The sequence below is a fragment of the Ranitomeya variabilis genome, chromosome 5, assembly GCF_051348905.1.
Source record: "Ranitomeya variabilis isolate aRanVar5 chromosome 5, aRanVar5.hap1, whole genome shotgun sequence".
Classification (NCBI taxonomy): domain Eukaryota; kingdom Metazoa; phylum Chordata; class Amphibia; order Anura; family Dendrobatidae; genus Ranitomeya; species Ranitomeya variabilis.
Window position 1 is genome coordinate 177,772,171 of NC_135236.1, and position 16,625 is coordinate 177,788,795.

General features: G+C 43.8%; 1 long non-coding RNA gene across 2 annotated transcripts in view; it reads right to left on the reverse strand.

Annotated features, from left to right (window-relative positions):
- LOC143775440 (uncharacterized) overlaps positions 1-16,625 on the reverse strand; it is a 128,072-nt gene that overhangs the window by 22,655 nt on the left and 88,792 nt on the right. Inside the window, exons 4-5 of one of the 2 annotated variants that reach the window (XR_013215647.1) lie at positions 15,961-16,050; positions 11,197-11,569 (exon numbers count right to left, since the gene is read on the reverse strand). The exons of the other annotated variant lie outside the window; for it this stretch is intronic. This is a non-coding gene — a long non-coding RNA (uncharacterized LOC143775440). Of the gene's footprint in view, positions 1-11,196; positions 11,570-15,960; positions 16,051-16,625 lie in introns of those variants that run through there. 2 annotated transcript variants of the gene reach the window in all.

Sequence of the window (16,625 nt, forward strand, 5' to 3'; positions counted from 1 at the left end):
CATGACAAGATCAGCAGGAGCCAGACCACTAAGAACTTAACTACCATCAGCATGATCAGGCACATGTCATCAAAGCACCCGACTCGGTGGGCCAATGCCTGGGTCCACAATTGGTGCCATTGGGTGACACAACTGCCTTTTCCCCTGTGCTAGGTGCTTCCAAATCCCCTGCCCAAAACTCTGGCGCAGATGCCTCCTGTCCTGCACCTATTCTTACACATTATGACTTACCATCATCAGGCACTACCAAATCCTTTTCCCAGCACAGTGGCACAGTGTTGAGCTGTCCCTACCCCACCCATCCACAGGCCCAAATGCTGAACAGGCACATTTCCAGGCTGCTTTCCATGTAAATGTTGCCATTTAGGCTGGTAGACATGGAAGATTTCCTCCGACTCATGTTGACAGCCGTCCCTTGGTACTCGGTTCCCCAGCTGCCACTTTTTCTCACAGTGGGGCATCCCCGCTTTGTACCAGCACGTGTCCAGGAACATCAAACATGCCCTTATGAACGCAATTACTGGCATTGTCCACTTAACGACCAACACGAGGACAAGTGCTTGTGGCCAGGGACGCTGCATGGAGCTTGATACATATGGCCAACTTTATGTACTGCTGCCATTCCCGTAACCCTCGTGTTACATTCATCTTAACCAAATGAGTACTGGTTGTTCAGCCTGCTAGACTAGCGCTACAAGGAGAACCATGCATCTCTTCTTTCTGAGGTGGAGAGGGCTTCAATAATAATGCTATACCAGAAGACCATTATGGAAAATATGCTGAAAATATTCCCATCAGACCACTAGTGGCAGGGGGCAAGCTTCCTTGTCTAACCAAGGAGGAGAGGCCAGGGAGATACACAGCAGAGGCAGGGGTACACTGTCAAAGACGTGGGCCAATTTCATGGCACCAGCCCAGGGCCTGATGACCAAGTATTTTTGACAACGAAGAAAACATTTTTGATGTTCAAGCAAAGCCTGGCCAACCAATCTAGTGTACTCCCTAATTCCTCTGCAAATTTCAACTATTGGGTCTCAAAGCTGGACACCTGACATAAGCTGTCCCTCTATGCCTTGGAGGTGTTGTGCTGCCCTGTTGCTAGCATCTTGTCTGACCAGGTTTTTTAGTGTCGCCATAGGAATCATAACAGACAGTTTTCACGTGTGAAAAGAGAATGCAGACAGACTCACGCTTATAAATATTAACAAAGCCTGGATTAGCCCACACTTTTCCACGCCAGCAGATGACAGCAGCACATTAAGTGTTTGTAATATTCAATATTTTAATGAGGCATGCCAGTTATTGCCTTTCAGGGGTCTATGGATGACCCTCCTCATAATTTCTGTCTGGCTTTGCACTTTCTGCAAAGCCTTTATGACTGTATAAGTTAATCAACTACACTTTCAAAATATTTTTGTTAAAAATTTCTTAAAGGATTCAATGACTCATGCATACAGTTTAACATGGCTATTGTTGCATTAAGGTCATATGTAAAACTTACAAAAAGCGTAGAAAAATATTTCAGAAATAGATTACTCATTCATAGAGTAGTACTTGTTTTATGTCACATTTTGGTGGTATATAACCGTATAAAAAAGCATTTGAAAATGTTGCTTGTTTGTTCACATTTCTTACCCAAGCAACTAATAGGTGTGCTGGGGTACATTTTTGTGATTTATGCCATATTTTTCGTACTATAAGATGCACCGGACCATAAGACACACCTAGGTTTTAGAGGAGGAAATTAGGAAAAAAAAACTGAAGCAAAAAATGTGGTCAATTCTGTACTTAAGATCACCTATCCTGGTAAATATGGTCCCCTCATCCCTATCCTGGTAGGCATGGCCCTCATCCCCATCCTGGTATGCATGGCCCCATCCTTATTCTGGTATGCATGGCCCCATCCTTATTCTGGTATGCATGGCCCCATCCTTATTCTGGCATGCATGGCGCAATCCTTATTCTGGTATGATTGGCCCCATCCCAGTCCTGGTATGCATGGTCCCATTCTTATTCTGATATGATTGATTGGCCCCATGCCGTTCCTGGTATGATCGATTGGCCCCATCCCATTCCCGGTATGATCTACTGGCCCCATCCCATTCCTGGTATGATTTATTGGCTCCATCCAGTTCCTGGTATGATGGATTGGCCCCATCCCCTTGCTGGTATGATTGGCCCCATCCCACTCCTGGTATCCATGGCCCCATCAGAAAAGATTAAAAAAAAAACAAGCTTTACTCTTACCTTCGTCCGCTCCCTCGCAGTCGCAGCGTCCTGCTCTGTTATGGTTCTCAATGGCAAGAGAACATAGCCCAGCAAACATAAGTACTAGCTCTTGGAAGGATGGAAACTAAACTGACCATGAACTAAACCTGCCGCACAACTAACAGTAGCCGGGTAGCGTTGCCTACGTTTTTTATCCCTAGACGCCCAGCGCCGGCCGGAGGACTAACTAATCCTGGCAGAGGAAAATATAGTCCTGGCTCACCTCTAGAGAAATTTCCCCGATAGGCAGAGGCCCCCACATATATTGGCGGTGATTTTAGATGAAATGACAAACGTAGTATGAAAATAGGTTTAGCAAAATTGAGGTCCGCTTACTAGATAGCAGGAAGACAGAAAGGGCACTTTCATGGTCAGCTGAAAACCCTATCAAAATACCATCCTGAAATTACTTTAAGACTCTAGTATTAACTCATAACATCAGAGTGGCAATTTCAGATCACAAGAGCTTTCCAGACACAGAAACGAAACTACAGCTGTGAACTGGAACAAAATGCAAAAACAAACGAGGACTAAAGTCCAACTTAGCTGGGAGTAGTCTAGCAGCAGGAACATGCACAGAAAGGCTTCTGATTACAATGTTGACCGGCATGGAAGTGACAGAGGAGCAAGGTTAAGGGACAGGGAAGGCCACCAGAAGGACCTTGCCACCAAATCCCTGGTACCAAAGATTCCAGGATGACCTGTCAACGCAGAAGAATGAACCTCAGAAATGACTTTACTGGTCCAATCATCAGGAACAAACAGTCTACCAGGTGGGCAACGATCAGGTCTATCCACCTGAAACTCCTGCAAGGCCCGCCGCAGGTCTGGAGAAACGGCAGACAATATCACTCCATCCTTAAGGATACCTGTAGGTTCAGAGTTACCAGGGGAGTCAGGCTCAAAACTCCTAGAAAGGGCATCCGCCTTAACATTCTTAGAACCCGGCAGGTAGGACACCACAAAATTAAACCGAGAGAAAAACAACGACCAGCGCGCCTGTCTAGGATTCAGGCGTCTGGCGGACTCAAGATAAATTAGATTTTTGTGGTCAGTCAATACCACCACCTGATGTCTAGCCCCCTCAAGCCAATGACGCCACTCCTCAAAAGCCCACTTCATGGCCAAAAGCTCCCGATTCCCAACATCATAATTCCGCTCGGCGGGCGAAAATTTACGCGAGAAAAAGGCACAAGGTCTCATCACGGAACAATCGGAACTTCTCTGCGACAAAACTGCCCCAGCTCCGATTTCAGAAGCGTCGACCTCAACCTGAAAAGGAAGAGCAACATCAGGCTGACGCAACACAGGGGCGGAAGAAAAGCGGCGCTTAAGCTCCCGAAAGGCCTCCACAGCAGCAGGGGACCAATCAGCAACATCAGCACCCTTCTTAGTCAAATCAGTCAATGGTTTAACAACATCAGAAAAACCAGCAATAAATCGACGATAAAAGTTAGCAAAGCCCAAAAATTTCTGAAGACTCTTAAGAGAAGAGGGTTGCGTCCAATCACAAATAGCCTGAACCTTGACAGGATCCATCTCGATGGAAGAGGGGGAAAAAATATATCCCAAAAAGGAAATCTTTTGTACCCCAAAAACGCACTTAGAACCCTTCACACACAAGGAATTAGACCGCAAAACCTGAAAAACCCTCCTGACCTGCTGGACATGAGAGTCCCAGTCATCCGAAAAAATCAAAATATCATCCAGATACACAATCATAAATTTATCCAAATAATCACGGAAAATGTCATGCATAAAGGACTGAAAGACTGAAGGGGCATTTGAAAGACCAAAAGGCATCACCAAATACTCAAAGTGGCCCTCGGGCGTATTAAATGCGGTCTTCCACTCATCCCCCTGCTTAATTCGCACCAAATTATACGCCCCACGGAGATCTATCTTAGAGAACCACTTGGCCCCCTTTATGCGAGCAAACAAATCAGTCAGCAGTGGCAACGGATATTGATATTTAACCGTGATTTTATTCAAAAGCCGATAATCAATACACGGTCTTAAAGAGCCATCTTTCTTAGCCACAAAGAAAAAAACGGCTCCTAAGGGAGATGACGAAGGACGAATATGTCCCTTTTCCAAGGACTCCTTTATATATTCTCGCATAGCAGCATGTTCAGGCACAGACAGATTAAATAAACGACCCTTAGGGTATTTACTACCCGGAATCAAATCTATGGCACAATCGCACTCCCGGTGCGGAGGTAGTGAACCAAGCTTAGGTTCTTCAAAAACGTCACGATATTCAGTCAAGAATTCAGGAATCTCAGAGGGAATAGATGATGAAATGGAAACCACAGGTACGTCCCCATGCGTCCCCTTACATCCCCAGCTTAACACAGACATAGCTTTCCAGTCAAGGACTGGGTTATGAGATTGCAGCCATGGCAATCCAAGCACCAACACATCATGTAGGTTATACAGCACAAGAAAGCGAATAATCTCCTGATGATCCGGATTAATCCGCATAGTTACTTGTGTCCAGTATTGTGGTTTATTACTAGCCAATGGGGTGGAGTCAATCCCCTTCAGGGGTATAGGAGTTTCAAGAGGCTCCAAATCATACCCACAGCGTTTGGCAAAGGACCAATCCATAAGACTCAAAGCGGCGCCAGAGTCGACATAGGCATCCGCGGTAATAGATGATAAAGAACAAATCAGGGTCACAGATAGAATAAACTTAGACTGTAAAGTGCCAATTGAAACAGACTTATCAAGCTTCTTAGTACGCTTAGAGCATGCTGATATAACATGAGTTGAATCACCGCAATAGAAGCACAACCCATTTTTTCGTCTTAAATTCTGCCGTTCACTTCTGGACAGAATTCTATCACATTGCATATTCTCTGGCGTCTTCTCAGTAGACACCGCCAAATGGTGCACAGGTTTGCGCTCCCGCAGACGCCTATCGATCTGGATAGCCATTGTCATGGACTCATTCAGACCCGCAGGCACAGGGAACCCCACCATAACATCCTTAATGGCATCAGAGAGACCCTCTCTGAAATTCGCCGCCAGGGCGCACTCATTCCACTGAGTAAGCACAGCCCATTTACGGAATTTCTGGCAGTATATTTCAGCTTCGTCTTGCCCCTGAGATAGGGACATCAAGGCCTTTTCCGCCTGAAGCTCTAACTGAGGTTCCTCATAAAGCAACCCCAAGGCCAGAAAAAACGCATCCACATTGAGCAACGCAGGATCCTCTGGAGCCAATGCAAAAGCCCAATCCTGAGGGTCGCCCCGGAGCAAGGAAATCACAATCCTGACCTGCTGAGCAGGATCTCCAGCAGAGCGAGATTTCAGGGACAAAAACAACTTGCAATTATTTTTGAAATTTTGAAAGCAAGATCTATTCCCCGAGAAAAATTCAGGCAAAGGAATTCTAGGTTCAGATATAGGAACATGAACAACAAAATCTTGTAAATTTTGAACTTTCGTGGTGAGATTATTCAAACCTGCAGCTAAACTCTGAATATCCATTTTAAACAGGTGAACACAGAGCCATTCCAGGATTAGAAGGAGAGAGAGAGAGAGAGAAAGGCTGCAATATAGGCAGACTTGCAAGAGATTCAATTACAAGCACACTCAGAACTGAAGGGAAGGGAAAAAAAAAAAAATCTTCAGCAGACTTCTCTTTTCTCTCCTTTCTCTGTCAATTAATTTAACCCCTTTTGGGCCGGTCAAACTGTTATGGTTCTCAATGGCAAGAGAACATAGCCCAGCAAACATAAGTACTAGCTCTTGGAAGGATGGAAACTAAACTGACCATGAACTAAACCTGCCGCACAACTAACAGTAGCCGGGTAGCGTTGCCTACGTTTTTTATCCCTAGACGCCCAGCGCCGGCCGGAAGACTAACTAATCCTGGCAGAGGAAAATATAGTCCTGGCTCACCTCTAGAGAAATTTCCCCGATAGGCAGACAGAGGCCCCCACATATATTGGCGGTGATTTTAGATGAAATGACAAACGTAGTATGAAAATAGGTTTAGCAAAATTGAGGTCCGCTTACTAGATAGCAGGAAGACAGAAAGGGCACTTTCATGGTCAGCTGAAAACCCTATCAAAATACCATCCTGAAATTACTTTAAGACTCTAGTATTAACTCATAACATCAGAGTGGCAATTTCAGATCACAAGAGCTTTCCAGACACAGAAACGAAACTACAGCTGTGAACTGGAACAAAATGCAAAAACAAACGAGGACTAAAGTCCAACTTAGCTGGGAGTAGTCTAGCAGCAGGAACATGCACAGAAAGGCTTCTGATTACAATGTTGACCGGCATGGAAGTGACAGAGGAGCAAGGTTAAATAGCGACTCCCACATCCTGATGGAAACAGGTGAACAGAGGGGATGATGCACACCAGTTCAATTCCACCAGTGGCCACCGGGGGAGCCCAAAATCCAATTTCACAACACTGCTCCGGTGCCAGCAGCTGCTTAATGCTTGTAAGCAGCGCATGGTAGGGACATCATGCACTGCTCACAAGCAGAGCACAGCTGCTGGAATACTCAACAGGTGTTCATCAGAGGTCACATTGAGTATCCATTCCTCTTCAGTAGCGTGCACTGTCGGCCGCCTCCTTCTTGATGGCCGACGGTCACATGTGCCGATACTTAAGAGAAAAGAATATTTTGAATATTCATTTCTCTTAAGTATCGGCACACATGACCGCCAGCAGCAGCAGGTGGCTGACAGTGTGCGCTACTGAAGAGGAATGGATACTTAACGTGACCTCTGATGAACACCTGGTGAGTATTCCGGCAGCTGTGCTCTGCTTGTGAGCAGCGCATGATGTCCCTGCCATGTGCTGCTTACAAGCATTAAGCAGCTGCTGGCACTGAAGCAGGATGCTGCCACTGCGAGGGAGCAGAGGAAGGTAAGAGTAAAGGTTTTTTTTTTTTGAATCTTTTCTGATGGGGCCATGGATACAAGAACTAGGATGGGGCCAATCATACCAGCAAGGGGATGGGGCAAATCAATTATACCAGGATGCCAGGAAGAAATGAATATTCATTGCCCTTCACGCCCATGGGAGTGGAATGCAATGCATATTCTTTTCTCTTTAGCAGCGGGCACAGGAGTTAGCCGGAGCTGCCGGCTCCTGCCTCTGTGACCCACTGCTTCTCCAATACCGCTCCCCCACCTCCCCACCACAACCAGAGCTGATATATCCGGACTATAAGATGCACAACCATTTTCCTCCACATTTTGGGAGGAAAAGTGCGTCTTATAGTCCAAAAAATACGGTAACACTAAAAAAATAAAAACATTTGCTGGGTTATATTTCTCAGCCATACGGTATTATGTGTCCTTGGGTACATTTTGTTGATATATAACCCTCTAAAAACTTAGTCAAAATGTTATTGTTATTATATTGCTCATCCATAGACTTCAGTAGATTTCAGTGGTATATAAGCCTCAAAAATACTTGTTAAAATTTTATCAGTATTATATTGCTCAGCCATAAACTATTCTGTGGTCTGGAATGCCTTTTCTTGTGATATAACCCTCAAAAAACGTGTTCAAAATTTTACATTTAGTACCAGAAGAGCATTTGGCATATTTTATTCTGTGATGTATTTGTCCATTGTTGACTGACATCTGAAGAGTTGGCCACTCTATACTATATCGGACAAATAGAACTTGGTAGGGCTTGTGTAATACTTGGTTACGCAATCATTTGTTTCTAAACAAGATATAAGTTGGGGAAGACTTCAGCTAAGACAAAAGCCCTGTTAACCTGTGGACTAAAAAGGGGATGCCCATGACACTACAGTGTGGATCCCAGGAATTTCTCTGTCTTCGCTGTTCTAGTTCTCACAGATGAGGTTCCCGGTCAGATGATGTGCTACTCCTGGTGAAGTTTTTCCTGTGTAGTGTGCAATATAAGTACTTTACCTTTGTGATTTATATTATGCAAACGTGTACGCAATATCACACTATTTCCTATTTTCTGTAATCATTTAATTATTATAATAAAATTAATCGCCTTCTTTAAAGCCATATCCAAGATCATATGGGGGCAGGATGGGAGCTCATATGGGGCAGATTGGGAGCTCATATGGGGTAGGATGGGAGCGCATATGTGGCAGGATAGGAACACATAGGGCAAGATAGGAACATATATGATACCTAATATGGGGCAGGATGGGAGCTTATATGGGGGAAGGATGGGAGCTCATATGGGGGCAGGATGGGAGCTCATAATGGGGCAGGATGGGAGCGCATATAGGGACAGGTTGGGAGCTCATATGGGGGCAGGACGGGGAACTCATATGGGGGCAGGATGGGAGCTCATATTGAGGCAGAATGGGAGCTTATATGGGGCAGGATGGAAGCTCATATGGGGGCAGGATGGGAGCTCATATGTGGGCAGGATGGGAGCAAATATGGGGGCAGGATGAGAGATCATATGGCTGGAGCCAGGAATGAGACACAAGGGGACCAGGATGGGGACAATTATTACTGTAGAGGCTAATTAAGGGATATTATTACTGCAGTAATGTATTTTATTTTTGAAGAATTCTGTTTTCAATGCGGGTGGTCCTGTTACTGTACAGAGCAGCACTGTGTCACCTTTTTATCTTCATCTGGTGTAGTGTAGAAGTTGGGAAAAAACTAAATAGTGTGTTTTGCAAGCGGTGCTCTAGATAACTGTTATTTCCTGCAGAAACAAGTCCTTGCTGGAAGAAGTCATGGTGGTCTGCGCTGGATGAAGATGAAAAGCGAAGATAGAGGACTTCACCTAGGGACTTCTCTGGTGAGCCAGTGTATTACATATACACGCACAGTATACACTGTATATTATAGACAGAGCTCCTGTGCACAATGTCACCAGTGATCACTGTATTACCTGTACAATGACACTATATACAGATCTTTTGTGTATAATGTCACTGGTGATTCCTGTATTACCTTTACACTGACAGTATATACAGAGTTCCTGTTTACAATGTCACCAGTGATCACTATTACCTGTACGCTATATACTATATACAGAACTCCTGTATATAATGTCACTCGTGATAATTGTATTACCTGTACACTGACACTATATACAGAGCTCCTGTGTATAATGTCACCGGTGATTACTGTATTACCTGCACGCTATATACTATATACATGTGCCTTCTTGAGCAGGGGGACCTTGCAGGCACTTCAGGATTTTAAACCTTTATGGTGTAATGTGCTATCAATGGTTTTCTTTGTGACTGTGGTCCCAGCTGCCTTGAGATCATTAACATGTTCCCCCTGGTGTAGTTTTCAGGTGATCTCTCACCTTCCTCATGATCAAGGATACCCCACGAGGTGAGATTTTGCATGGTGCCTCAGATCGATGTCGATTGACCGTCATTTTGTATTTCTTCCATTTTCTTACTATTGCACCAACAGTTGTCTCCTTCTCACCCAGCATCTTACTTATGGTTTTGTAACCCATACTAGCTTTGTGCAGGTCTATGATCTTGTCCTTGACATCCTTATGAAGCTCTTTGGTCTTGCACATGTTGTAGAGGTTAGAGTCTGACTGATTAATTGAGTCTGTGGACAGGAGTCTTTTATAAAGGCGAGGATGTAAGACAGCTGTCTTTAATGCAGGTAACAAGTTGAATAGGAGCTTCTAACTGGTCTGTAAGAGCCAGAACTCTTAATGGTTGGTAGGGGATCAAATACTTATTTCTCACTGCAAAATGCAAATAAATGTATATAATTTATACAATGTGATTTTCTGGATTTTATTTTTGATATTGTATTTCTCAATGTTAAAATTAACCTTCCCCTAAAATTATAGACTGTTTGTTCATGTCTTTGTCAGTGGGCAAACTTACAAAATCAGCAAGGGATCAAATACTTATTTCACCCACTATATATATATATATATATATATATATATTTATTAGATATGGTGGCCCGATTCTAACGCATAGGGTATTCTAGAATATGTATGTATGTATGTATGTATGTATGTATATAGCAGCCACATACAGTAGTATATGGCACAGGCCACGTAGTATATAGGAGCCATGTAGTATATAGCAGACAAATACTACGTGGCCTGTGCTCCACATACAGTAGTATATGGCACAGGCCACGTAGTATATAGGAGCCATGTAGTATATAGCAGACAAATACTACGTGGCCTGTGCTATATACATACATACATATTCTAGAATACCCGATGCGTTAATACAGGCCACGCAGTATATAACACAGCCCAAAGAGTATATTACACAGCCCACGTACTATATAACATAGCCCACGCAGTATATAGCAGCCATGCAGTATTTAACACAGGCGACGTAGTATATAACACAGGCCACGCAGTATATAACACAGGGCACGTAGTATATAGCACAGCCCACGCAGTATATAACACTGCCCATGTAGTATATAGCACAGCCCCCGCAGTATATCACACAGCCCATGTAGTATATAACACTGCCCATGTATTAAATAGCACAGCCCTCGCAGTATATCACACAGCCCACGCAGTATATCACACTGCCCATGTGGTGTATAGCACAGCCCCCACAGTATATCACACAGCCACGCAGTATATCACACTGCCCATGTAGTATATAGCACAGCCCACGCAGTATTATCATACTGCCCATGTAGAATATAGCACAGCCCCCGCAGTATATCACACAGCCCACGCAGTATATCACACTGGCCATGTAGTATATAGCACAGCCCCGCAGTATATCACACAGCCCACGCAGTATATCACACTGCCCATCTAGTATATAGCACAGCCCCTGCAGTATATCACACAGCCCAGTGTTAAGTCTGCTCGTGGGCATCAATATATGTGGGTTTTTTCTCAACTATGCTACACGGTACCAAGAAGCGGTTCCCCTGAGAAACTCTTCCATGAGAAGTATTGCTTGTGAGTTGGTCCACATCTTTGCCCGGACAGGACTACCAAGGGAGATCCTGAGCAAACAAGGAACACCCTTTATTATTAAGGTGATGCAGGAACTGTTAGATCTTGCAAATTATACCATCACCAGACAGACGGCCTTGTGGAAAGGTTAAATAAAATCCTAACGAGTATGCTTAAGAAGGTCATAGAAAAGGACAGGCGAGACTGGGACTGTCTCCTCCCATATCCGTTATTCTCTGTCCGGAAGGTTCCACAGGCATCTACTGGATTCTCTCCATTTGAACTCCTGTATGTCCGACTTTAAGAAGGAATTTGTACTCCAAATGGACGTCTCAGAAGTCGCTTTAAGAGTGGTGATTTCTCAGGAGATACACTGAGAGGAGCATCTTGTTCTCTACCTGAGTCAGCGTGTGAGAAAAATTATTCCATTACAGAAAAGTAATGCATGGCCAAAAAGCAGACCATGGACACATTGCAATACTATCTCTTAGGGCAAAAATTTAAATTCGTATCAGATCATGCCCTACTCAGGTGAATGAAGGAGAAAAAAAGGAAAAAAGCTTGTGTTACATGCGAGTTTCTAGCCCTGCAGGATTTTCACTGCCATGTGGAACATACAGCCAGGAAGTTACATGATCATGCCTATGCTGTCTTGAGAATCCCGTGTCTAGTGGTAGAAGGTGTCTATATGGGCAGCAGGACGAAGACAACTTTGTATATGGAGATCTCCAGCACCAATTTCATAAATATTTATGTAATTGGTGCTTGATATCTCCAAATACAAAGTTCTCCTGGATTTGCAAAAGGACTGGTTTCTCTCCTTACTCCATCTTTGTAACACACCCCGCTTCTCTTTTGGAATCTGCCTTTTTTTGTTTTAGATGGCATTTGTGAGAGAAAATGCTGACCAGGGATAATTCTGCTGGCCTCACTACATAATTCTCCCCCATCCTCCCTTGGTCTCCAAATATCAGATGTTTTATTTATTTTTCTTGGAACTCAAGTTAAGATGTTTGGTGTCCAATTTTTCAGTACAATAAAAAAGAACTACATAGGGCCACTTGGATTTATACCATACCCGAGACTTGAGAACAGTACTGAAATACAACTGGAGTTTACCAAACAAGGTAAACCCCTTAGGCTACTTTCACATTAGCGTCGTGCACTGCACGTCGCTATGCGTCGTTTTGGAGAAAAAACGCATCCTGCAAAAGTGCTTGCAGGATGCGTTTTTCTCCATTGACTTGCATTAGCAACGCAGTGCGACGCATTGCCACACGTCGCAACCGTCGTGTGACGGTTGCGTCGGACCGTCGCCACCAAAAAACATTGCTTGTAACATTTTTTGGTGCGTCGTTCCCATCTTTTCCGACCGCGCATGCGTGGCCGGAACTCCGCCCCCGCCTCCCCGCACCTCACAATGGGGCAGCGGATGCGTTGAAAAACAGCATCCGCTGCCCCCGTTGTGCGGCGCTTGCACAGTATGCGTCGGTGCGCTGCAACGTCACATTGCGACGTGCAGTGCACGACGCTAATGTGAAAGTAGCCTTAGCTGAGGGCTCGAACTCCTGAACACACATTCCCCAAGAGGTATAGCCAACAAGAAAGTGCAGTGAAGGGTGAACATATAAAATCCCACCTCAAATGTGACAGGACAAAAAAAAGATGTGAAAATGAGAAACACCTGGAGAAGAGTAAACCAAGAAGGGAAATAAAGACAATAGAAACCATCAGCAGTTGAACAGGAAGGAAAAGGCAATAGCTCAGCAGACAGAGGAATCGATCACGCAGCAACAGGTCATCCAATCAAATCCTCAAACCAAGCCATGACAGACCTACAGTAACATCAAAGAAGCTGCAGGCATTTCTGGCAAGTACTGGTTGTGCACTGTATGAGAAAATCTCCCGTATTCTTCATATGGGTGCATGATGGAAGATTTTTCTTACAAACAAAAACATCCAAGCCTGGCTATGCATTGCCAAAACCTACATCAAATCTGCAGAAATCATGTGGGAAAACGTATTATGTTCTGATTATAAAGATGCTTGACTTTTTGACCATAGTTCCAAAACGTTATGTCTGGTGCAAAGTCAATACTGTGAATCACAAAAAGAGCACCATACCCACAGTGAACCATGGTGGAGGCAGCATTATGGTTTGTGGCTGTTTTTCGGCAGCCGAAACTGAGGTTTTAGTCAAAGTGGAGGGAAGTATGAACAGTTCCAAATATAAATCAACTTTGCAACAAAACCTACAGGCATCTACTAAACAGACGAAAAGGAATTAAATCTTTCAGCACAAGGATGATCCTAAGCATACTTCCAAATCAGCAAAAAAATGGCTTTGCCAGAAGAATATCAACATTTTGGAATCCAGATCTGAATAGTTTAACCCCTTACTGACCTCGGACGTACTATACCGTCCGAGGTCAGCTCCCCTGCTTTGATGCAGGGCTCCGCGGTGAGCCTGCATCAAAGCCGGGACATGTCAGCTGTTTTGAACAGCTGACATGTGCCCGCAATAGGCGCGGGCAGAATCGCGATCTGCCCGCGCCTATTAACTAGTTAAATGCCGCTGTCAAACGCAGACAGCGGCATTTAACTACCGCATCCGGCCGTGCGGCCGGATATGACGTCATCGCCGACCCCCGTCACATGATCGGGGGTCGGCGATGCTTCTGAATGGTAACCATAGAGGTCCTTGAGACCTCTATGGTTACTGATCGCCGGTGGCTGTGAGCGCCACCCTGTGGTCGGCGCTCACAGCACACCTGCAATTCTCCTACATAACAGCGATCTGATGATCGCTGTTATGTAGCAGAGCCGATCGGGCTGTGCCTGCTTCTAGCCTCCCATGGAGGCTATAGAAGCATGGCAAAAGTGAAAAAAAAAAGTTGAAAAAAAAAAGTTTTTAAAAATGTGAAAAAAATAAAAAAAACATAAAAGTTTAAATCACCCCCCTTTCGCCCCAATCAAAATAAATCAATAAAAAAAAAATCAAACCTACACATATTTGGTATCGCCGCGTTCAGAATCACCCGATCTATCAATAAAAAAAAAGCATTAACCTGATCGCTAAATGGCGTAATGAGAAAAAAAATCGAAACGCCAGAAATACGTTTTTTTGGTCGCTGCGACATTTCATTAAAATGCAATAACGGGCGATCAAAAGAACGGATCTGCACCAAAATGCTATAATTACAAACACCAGCTCGGCACGCAAAAATAAGCCCTCACCTGACCCCAGATCACGAAAAATGGAGACGCTACGAGTATCGGAAAATGGCGCAAATTTTTTTTTTTTTTTTTTTTTTGCAAAGTTTGGAATTTTTTTTCACCACTTAGGTAAAACATAACCTAGACATGTGAGGTGTCTATGAACTCGTACTGACCTGGAGAATCATAATGGCAGGTCAGTTTTAGCATTTAGTGAACCTAGCAAAATAGGCAAGCAAAAAACAAGTGTGGGATTGCACTTTTTTTGCAATTTCACTGCACTTGGAATTTTTTCCCCTTTTCTAGTACAAGACATGGTAAAACCAATGATGTCGTTCAAAAGTACAACTCGTCCCGCAAAAAATAAGCCCTCACATGGCCAAATTGACGGAAAAATAAAAAAGTTATGGCTCTGTGAAGGAGGGGAGTGAAAAACGAAAACAGAAAAACGAAAAATCCCAAGGTCATGAAGGGGTTAAAGATGTGAATATTTAGGCAAAAACATTATTTTAGTTCTTTATTTTTGTTTTTCCACCCATAAAGATTGGGTGTAAAAAACAGTAAAGGATTCTTCTTGGTATGCTTTTTACATGAAGAGACAGAAGGTTTCTACAGCTTTTTATCAAGTAATCCCATGTAATCCCAGACAGACGTGTTGATATTGAGATCAAGGCTGTGTGGGAACTATATTATCACTTCAAGGACTCCTTGTTCTTCTTTAAACTGTAGTTAGTTTTTATTGACATTAACTATACGTTTGTGGACGTTATCCTGCTGCAGAATAAATTTGGAGCCAATGAGACACTTCCCTGATGGTATTACATGATGTAGGGCTGCCACCAGAGATTTCAGGGCCCCATACTGGCAACATTTTCAGGACTCCTTGAGACTTTGCCTAGGATCCACCCCAGCTCTGCCTCCACAGTTCCACTATCCACTCTTGGAAAAACTCAACTTCTGCACCACGTCCTCACCAATCACACATTAACAGTTCCCACTGAATACCACATCACATACGTAGCCATCAGTTTTTGTTTTCGCCAAAAGACTTTTTAAGCCACCACCATGACCATGACTCTTTTGGCCAGGCCCTACTCTATTCTAACCTATTAAACATTTCTTAAAATATCCAATTCTCTTTTGAGGTATATTTTTATTTATTTTTCTTTATGGGAATGCGTTGCATACATTTTTTAAAGTGACCAATAATACCACATACAAGGGACAAATACTGTGACACCATGGCTGAACCACGTATTACCACCACATAGTGACCGAATAGTACCACATACAAGGAACAAATACCACCACACCATGACCAGACCACATATTACCCCCACATACTAACCAAATACCACATACAAGGAACAAATACCGTCACATCATGACCAGACTACATATTACTACCAGTATAAAGTATACAGGTAATACAGTGATCACCAGTGACATTATACACAGGAGCTCTGTATAAAGTGTACAGGTAATATAGTGATCACCAGTGGCATTATACACAGGAGCTTTTTATATAGTGTACAGTGTATAGTACTAGTGTACAGGTAGCACACTGACTCACCAGTGGCGTCTCTAGTTGAAGTCCTTCATCTTTACTTTTCTTCTTCATTCAGCTCAGACTGCCATAACTTCTTCCAGCCAGGACTAGTCTCTGCAGAAAACACACAGATATTTAGAGCACCGCTTCCATAGCACAGTCCCCACTTTTTCCCCAACTTCTATGCTATGCAGCTGAATACAGACGTGCACCCAGCATTAATATATAATTAGTTATTAATCAACCCACTATTCCAAATGTAAATTGTAATCTACCACTGTGCCCCCATTAACTATAAATAGCCACTTTCCCCACCCAATAATTTTTAAATTAATTAGAACCTGTGCTCTTTCCCCAATTCATTACGAGTCACACTCCTTCATCCTTAACGCCTCCACTCTGTACCTCCCGCTCCCCGATTCATTATATTTACACGCCCACTTCCTCCCTAATTCATTATGTCATGTTCTGTCTCTCCTACCTCCACCCTCAATTCATCATCTTTTACTCTACCTGCTTTCCTAGACCACTGGACAGCAAATCTGCTTGCCTAGGTGTACTGTTGTGAACTCTGTTCTGGAACTCCCTCCTGTGGTCAGGAATGGTATTTCTGTGAGTTCTGTCCGTGGGTTCCCTCTGGTGGCTGAAAGTGGAGCTGCTGGTCTGGAGGTGGCTTCCTCAGCTGCATC